Here is a 7,543-nt window from a genome sequence, read left to right as displayed (position 1 = left end):
AAAAAATAAAAAACAAAAGCTTGTATTTAAATAAAAATGTGTTTTAAACGAAAAAATATATTTATATTGTTTAAAATGTAATAAAAATATATTTATACGGTTTCAAATTGAAAATGGTCAACATTGAACAAAATTGAAAAATGATATTCGATTTGGAACAAAAAAACAAAGTGTCGAAATTAAAAGAAAAAATTAAACTAAGTTTCAAAATCGAAAAAAATTGAAAACTTAGTGTCTTTTATGGGGAAAAAATTAATTTTGGTGCGTCAACATATCATATCATCAAAAACTGACACTTCATTATGTTACGTCAGCAATTAATTGGGTTAATCGGTCAAGTGGTCAGAATTATAAAAATTTAAAAAACGCAGTATCAAATTTGAGACAAAAAAAAAAAAAAAAAAAAAAAAAAAAAAAAAAATCAAATTAGAATTTTAATGTAAACTTAATATCTTTTATGCTATTTAGCCTTTGAAGATCTCACTAACATAGTTTGAATAACATGTTTTGAAAAAAAAAAAAAAAAAAATACTAATTGCTTTTTTGTAGATTTGACTTGTAACAGTACATAATTTATCTATAAAAATACAAAACTATAAAAATATAAAAATAAATTAAAGTTTATAAGGATAATCTTTCAAATTTTCAAAATTCTTTTTGATTTATCCTAACTCCATTTCCACAAAACCCACACAAAAATTGTCCTAATTGTTCTCTTTTTCGGTTTTACCCTTTTTGGAATTAGGGGATGTTTGGTTACACATCAACACATGTTAGGGGATGTTTGGGATTAACAGATGTCCAAATGAAGCTTCGGCATTGTCCGCAACTTCCAAAAACCCTTCGTAGTCCTTTGCTCGTCGTCAACGACCACCAATCAAGGGGAAAAGAAGCAGAGACGGGGTGGATCTGAGAAGACGAACAGAAGGCAATCCCGATGGGGCATGGACTTCGTCTAATCGATAACTTGAACCATGAACGGAAGCAATCGACGATGTGAAGCTCTGGTGGTCAAGCATATCGCGAGGAGGGGAAAAGGAGTTGATCTCTGACGAGCTCCCCTTGGCCTCCTCGTCCTCGTCCCCGACAGCAAGTGAACAGAAAAGGACGTAGCAGCAACAATCGGCCAATGGAGAGCACCATCAGTGCTCGATCTGACTAAAAAAAGAAGGAGAACAAAAACAACAGTAGGTAGGGGTTTTGTTGATGCGCGACAAACCAAATGGAGGAAGGGTTAAAGTCAGCAGCTGGTGATGACGGTAACGGGTTGGAGATGGCGGCGGAGAAAGGTGGAAGTAGGTGTCTCCGGTGATCCCTTTGTGCCTCTTTATTCATGATTGGCCGTTGTAGGAACGAAGAAAAGGGGAAACAACAAATCGAGGGGTGCTTGGGTGGCAATTAACGAAGAAAGAAGAAGGTGGATGGGGCTGCTAAAAGTGGCTGGAACGGAGGTGGCAACCCTCCCTTTCTTCCTTGGTTTACCGGAAATGGAAGAAAAAGAGTTAGCAAATCAAACACCCTCTAATCCTAGAACCAAACATGTTCCATAGAATAAAAAATAATAATAATGATTAAAAAAAAAGCAATTATGACAATTTTTGTGCAAATGTGAGGTTTTTGAGGACATAAAATTGATTTAGGATATAACCAAAATATAAAATTTATAGGTTTTGAGTAAAAAGGGATAATGACTTGAAAGGGTAACGAACTTTTGACTTTTGTCACATTTAGTCACTAAATTTTTTTTCGTTAGCTATTTGTCATTGAACTATTGAAACTGTTCACATTTTACCCTTATGACCGGCTGTTGACGGTCATAAGGGTAAAATGTGAACAGTTTCAATAGTTCAATGGCAAATAGATAACGAAAAAAAGTTTAGTGACTAAATATGAACAAAATCGAAAGTTTGTTTCCCTCTAAAAAGTTCAATGACTAAATGTGAACAAACTTCCTCTTGTATTATGTTTTAGCAAATTATTTATTTTTATTAAATTGTAGCAACATTTGTTGATGAAGAAATCTATGAAATAGAAAAAAAAAACAAAAACAAAAAAACAAAACCCTGAAAATATATTTAAAAAAAAACAAAAAACCAAAACCGAAATACAAAACCAATGGTTTGACATTTTCCAAAATAAAAAATCAAAATTTTCAATCTGATTTTGGTTTTACAAAAAAATGAACCATTCTCACTGATGTGAATTATGACCATTGGTTTGGCATGCAAAATTTGTGACATCCCATGAATATGTAGTTACAACATCGTCTGAACTCGTAATTCATAGTAAGGGGTTAGAGTGTCATCGCATGAATACGTAGTTACAACATCGTTTGAACTCGTAATTCATCACCTACAGGTTATGGGCATGCTGGTGTTTCCATTGTGTTGTCTAGAATAGTCCGTGATCGTCATCTATACTTTGGTAGATGACTACATCGCCACATTGATGGTTAAGGTTATGGTATCTCCGTTCATCCTACATCACATATTCATTATCATCTATATACCTAATTATCATCATCTTTCTATCATCACATATCTCTAATCATTTTATTTCATCACACACCAACTATTTCATCTACCCATGTTTCATCCGCAACATATTTGTAGATATAAAATAAATATACCGTTTAAATCTTTTAAAACATGTATAAAATCATTCATCCAACATGGACAACAAGTATTCAAATAATATGCACACATAGCACGTAATTTATATAAAATACTTCATATCTATGTGTAAGATGAAAGTAACCATATCTACCATAAAAATCCCACAAATGCTTCCTAACTTCGAACCCCAAGGTTTACTCTACTAAAGCTTCATATTCTTGGCTCTCTGAACCTAGAAGGGTCCAGATCTATCACACCAAAAAGCTCAAGATAGCTCTTCCGCTCACTCTACACACTCAAGCTCGCTAGAGTTCTCACTTATGGGAAAGGTAGTGGCAATTGAAGGCTATAAGTGCCTTTAAATATGGCTCGGGCCCAAAGATTTAGGGTTTCTGCCGACAGCGCAGACTCGTCGTGTAACAGCCTGAAATTTCAGGTATTGTTTTAAAACTATTTTTGGGGCACTTTAGGAGGAGACTCGGTGAGTTGGTGCCTGACTCGCCGAGTAGGACCACGGACTTGGTTGCAGATTCGCGACTGGACTCGACGAGTCCATTAGGGACTCGGCGAGTCGACGCTGTTCAGCAGAAACCCTAGCCGTTTGATTCTGGATCGTATATAACGTCTTTAGGGCCGTCATTGCTCGTCTTTTGGCTGATTGAGGAGAACCTAAACGTCTGTGGGCATCTGGAGCAGGAGTGAAGGATAGTGGAAACTTGAAGGCTTTGTTAGACAAGAAGAGGCAAGGTTGTGGTCAAAGGAGGATCAAGGGGATTGAGCTCTGAAGGTTGGGGACACAGAGAACACGTTTCCAGGTAATACTCGGACCATTTCTGTCGTTTTGGCGTTGTACACGAATCTAGGGTTTATGAGACCCATTTGGGGATTAGATAGATTATTGTGTGTTACTCAGTCGTTTATACCCCAGTAATAGGATACTTAGACGTCCAGAAAGTCCCATGGGTGCATGTCTCGGGACCATGCGTATTTCAGGGAGCAGGTGATCGACTGCATGGCATGGACTCGCCGAGTCCAATGATCAGACTCGGCGAGTAGCTTGAAGATTTACAGGGACTCGCCGAGTTGTTCTTCAGACTCGGCGAGTAGTTGAGGATTCATTGGAACTCGTCGAGTCGTCTTCGGACTCGGCGAGTGGAGTCGGGGTGGCCCCGCGATTCTTCCACGAGGACCTCGTCGAGTCAAGAGGGATACTCGACGAGTAGAAAGGGAAACAATAGGGAAAGTTGGGGAGGACGTCTAGACTCGTCGAGTCGCCTTTGTACTCGACGAGTCCGGTCAAGTTGACCATTGACCAGAGTTGACCGGCATGTAATTTCGTAGGGTCAGTTGTCTTGTTTGATAAGATTATTAATAAGGGTATATGGTATTATAGGGAGACTGCAGATTGGCGGACCGAGTGCGAGTGGTTTCAAGAGTTTATAGTTTACATACTACGAGGTGAGTCTTCTCACTATACTGTACCCGGAAGGGTTTGACTGTGTGACCGGAAGGTCGAATATGTTATGTGTTAAATATATATGCTATAATTGAAAGGAATAGTTGCTATGCATGCTATGTATGTTTCTATGGGCCGGAAGGCAACGTACTATGTGACAGGTAGGTCAGGTATGATATATGTTATATGTGATATATGTGTTAGAATAAATGTATTATGTGTTATATATGTTTATGGGCCGGAAGGCAATCATGTTATGGGCCGGAAGGCAATCATCTTATGGGCTGGAAGGCAAGTATTTTATGGGCCGGAAGGCAATTATCTTTGGGCCGGAAGGCAATTATATCATGGGCCGGAAGGCGATTATCATATGGGCCGGAAGGCATTGTACTGTGGACCGTAAGGTCCGGGCCTGGAAAGGCGTATATGTGTAAGTGGTATACTGGGGAACTCACTAAGAATTTATGCTTACAAGTTGTTATGTATGTGTTTCAGGTACTAGCGAGGACCGTGGGAAGGCGTCGGCATGATGCATACACACTGCTGATATTTGAGATCTTGGGGAATTTACATATGTATTTGTTTTGAACATGAAATAAATATTATTGATTGAACGAACTCACTTTATTTAAAATGAAAAATTTATTTGAAAATTTGCGTTGTTACAATTGGTATCAGAGCCTTGGTTTGAGGGATTCGGGTGTACCTTCGGGTGTAACTGAACTCAAACCGAGGATTTGAGGAAAAATATTTTAAAAATAATAAATACATACACTTTTATAAATGGAAAAGTGGTAAACAAGAAAGACGCAGTGTGTACGATCAGCCAGCGCCCGAACGGTAAAGATCCCCAGAATACCTTACAATGTTATGTTATGCATTGAATTATGAATTGTATGCATGCTAGAAGACTAGGTATACATGATAGGACTAGAGTGGCCTGTTTTGTGATGCGTTAGTCTAGGGAAGTTGCTTGTATGCAATATTCGGTAGCGTGCAGGTAGATAGTGCATACGAGAAGTAGAGTACTCACTATTCGGGGTTTGGGGAGGAAGATTTGGGACGAACACTGACACGGTGTGGTCGGTAGTATTGGGCCCGTACTACCGAAGACACCGGGTCGGTGGAAGACCCAAGTAAGAATCCCTGGATATCGAAGAGTGAGTAGGGTTGCGTTATCGAGTACAAATGTACTTGATGGAGTCTCTGATAATTTTATGTTGTATTTCAGAGACATCATGGTTACGACACGCCACGGAGCGAGTTCGAGCACTATGAGTGACGAGGAGATTCGTCAGATGATTCAGGAGAAGGTAGCTACGGCGGTTCGGGCTGAGATCCCGGAGATGTTTGGGTCCATTAAGACCACCCTGATGGAGGAGTTTGAGGAGCGGTACGCCGCACTGACTGAAGCTGCAGTCGCTGCCGCTACCGCAGCGGTGGCCGCTGCTAGACCGCAAGGGGGTGATTCGTTGCTATTCCGGGAATTCAGCAACACGAAACCCCCTGAGTTCGATGGGACGCAGGATCCGATTGCTGCGATGAGGTGGATCGCCGATATAGAGGGGTGCTTCTACACTTGTTCATGCCCGGAGCAACTGAGGGTACGGTTCGCCTTGAACCAGCTCCGTCTGGGAGCGAAGGATTGGTGGAAGTTCGTGACGGCGAACTTCACTCAGGCGGAGATTTCAGCGGTGACATGGGAGAGGTTTACTGAGATGTTCAGGGACGAGTACGTTCCCCCAGTGGAGAGGGAACGATTGATCCAGGAGTTCTTGACCCTTAAGCAGGGTACGGATTCCGTTGCGGTGGTTACCCGGAAGTTTCATGAGAGGGCGATGTTCTGCCCCGAGTTGGTGTCTACAGAGCAGTCACGGATGAGCCGGTACTTGGGCGTGTTGAGGAGGGATATCTGGGAGTTTGTGTCGAACTCCACCTATCGTACTTTCACTGAGCTTCAGGCGAATGCCAGGAAGCGCGAGATCGAGTTGGAGACCCAGGCCAGGGAGGAGGCCGAGTCTCGGCAGGTGGACCGGCGACCGGCTCAGTCTCAGCCGGCAGCCAAGCGGTTCAAGTCCGCTGATTCGAGGACGGGAGGTTCGAAGGGCCGCACTTGCGGAAAGTGCGGCAAGAGTCATGAGGGGGCGTGTAGAGCGGGTGGTTGCTACAAGTGTGGCAAGGAAGGACACATTGCCAGGGATTGTCCTAAGGGGTTTATGGTTTGCTTTCATTGCAACCAGACAGGCCATCGGAAGGCCGAGTGCCCGCAGCTTCGAAAGGGGTCTACACCTACTACCAGGACTACCGAGACATGACCGGCGAAGGTCGAGGCCCCGAGGGCTCGCGGGAGAGCCTTTCAGCTGACTGCGGAGGAGGTCCGCGCTGCACCCGATGTTGTGGCAGGTATACCGTAATTCGCGTATTTATTTAAAGTTGAAATGTTATGCTTATGTTAATATATGTGTAGGTACTTTTATTGTGAACTCTATGCCTGCTCTTGTGTTATTTGATTCGGGTGCGAGTAGATCCTTTGTATCTTTAGCTTTTAGTCAGCATATCAGCATTGGTCGTGAGCCGTTAAGTCGGCCTCTGAGCGTTTCTATAGCGGCCGAGAGGGTGGTTTGTGCTACGGAGGTTCTTCGGGGATGCGTGCTAGAGATTTTTGGGGTTGCGTTCCCGATTGACCTAATTCCTATTGCGATGGGTGATGTCTGTGTCATCGTGGGCATGGACTGGTTGAGCCGATTCGGCGCCGTCATCGACTGTGAGCGCCAGCTGGTGACTATACGAGACCCTAGTGGGGGAGTTCTTACGGTGTACGGCGAGGGTACCCGTTCGGGATCAGCTTTTTGTTCGGCTGCTAGGGCGAGGCAATGTCTACAGCAGGGATGTAAAGGTTTTGTGGCGTATGTGATGGATACGCGGGAGACTTCCGAGAGACCGAGGACAGTGGAGGAGGTTCCAGTGGTGCGCGAGTTTCCAAATGTTTTTCCCGAGGATTTGCCGGGAGTACCTCCTGCGAGGCAAGTAGAGTTTGGTATCGATCTGGTTCCGGGGGCTGCGCCTATTGCGAAGGTACCTTATCGTCTAGCACCTCCAGAGATGCAAGAGTTGTCCTCGCAACTCCAGGAGTTACTGGGGAAGGGATTTATTCGGCCGAGTAGCTCGCCGTGGGGAGCACCGATTCTATTCGTCAAGAAGAAGGATGGTTCACACCGGATGTGTATTGATTACCGGGAGTTGAACAAGGTGACGGTCAAGAACCGCTATCCGTTACCGAGGATCGATGATCTATTCGATCAGTTGCAAGGGGCATCTTGGTTTTCCAAGATCGATCTGAGATCAGGGTACCATCAGGTAAGAGTGCGGGATGAGGATGTCCAGAAGACAGCATTCAGGACGCGGTATGGGCATTACGAGTTCGTGGTGATGCCTTTCGGGCTCACCAATGCCCCGGCAGTGTTCATGGACC

General features: G+C 43.4%; 1 long non-coding RNA gene across 1 annotated transcript; it reads left to right on the top strand.

Annotated features, from left to right (window-relative positions):
- The first annotated feature begins 2,579 nt into the window (after positions 1-2,579).
- On the top strand, positions 2,580-5,668 carry LOC144998613 (uncharacterized). Its single transcript, XR_013660378.1, has 4 exons — positions 2,580-3,051; positions 3,247-3,430; positions 4,009-4,073; positions 5,303-5,668. It is a non-coding gene; the product is annotated as an uncharacterized LOC144998613 (long non-coding RNA).
- Positions 5,669-7,543: the final 1,875 nt, after the last annotated feature.

This window comes from Lactuca saligna, chromosome 5 (assembly GCF_052625555.1).
Source record: "Lactuca saligna cultivar CGN05327 chromosome 5, ASM5262555v1, whole genome shotgun sequence".
Lineage (NCBI taxonomy): Eukaryota > Viridiplantae > Streptophyta > Magnoliopsida > Asterales > Asteraceae > Lactuca > Lactuca saligna.
The sequence above is the reverse complement of the archived record's forward strand: the minus strand, read 5'-3'. Positions and strand labels throughout refer to the sequence as shown.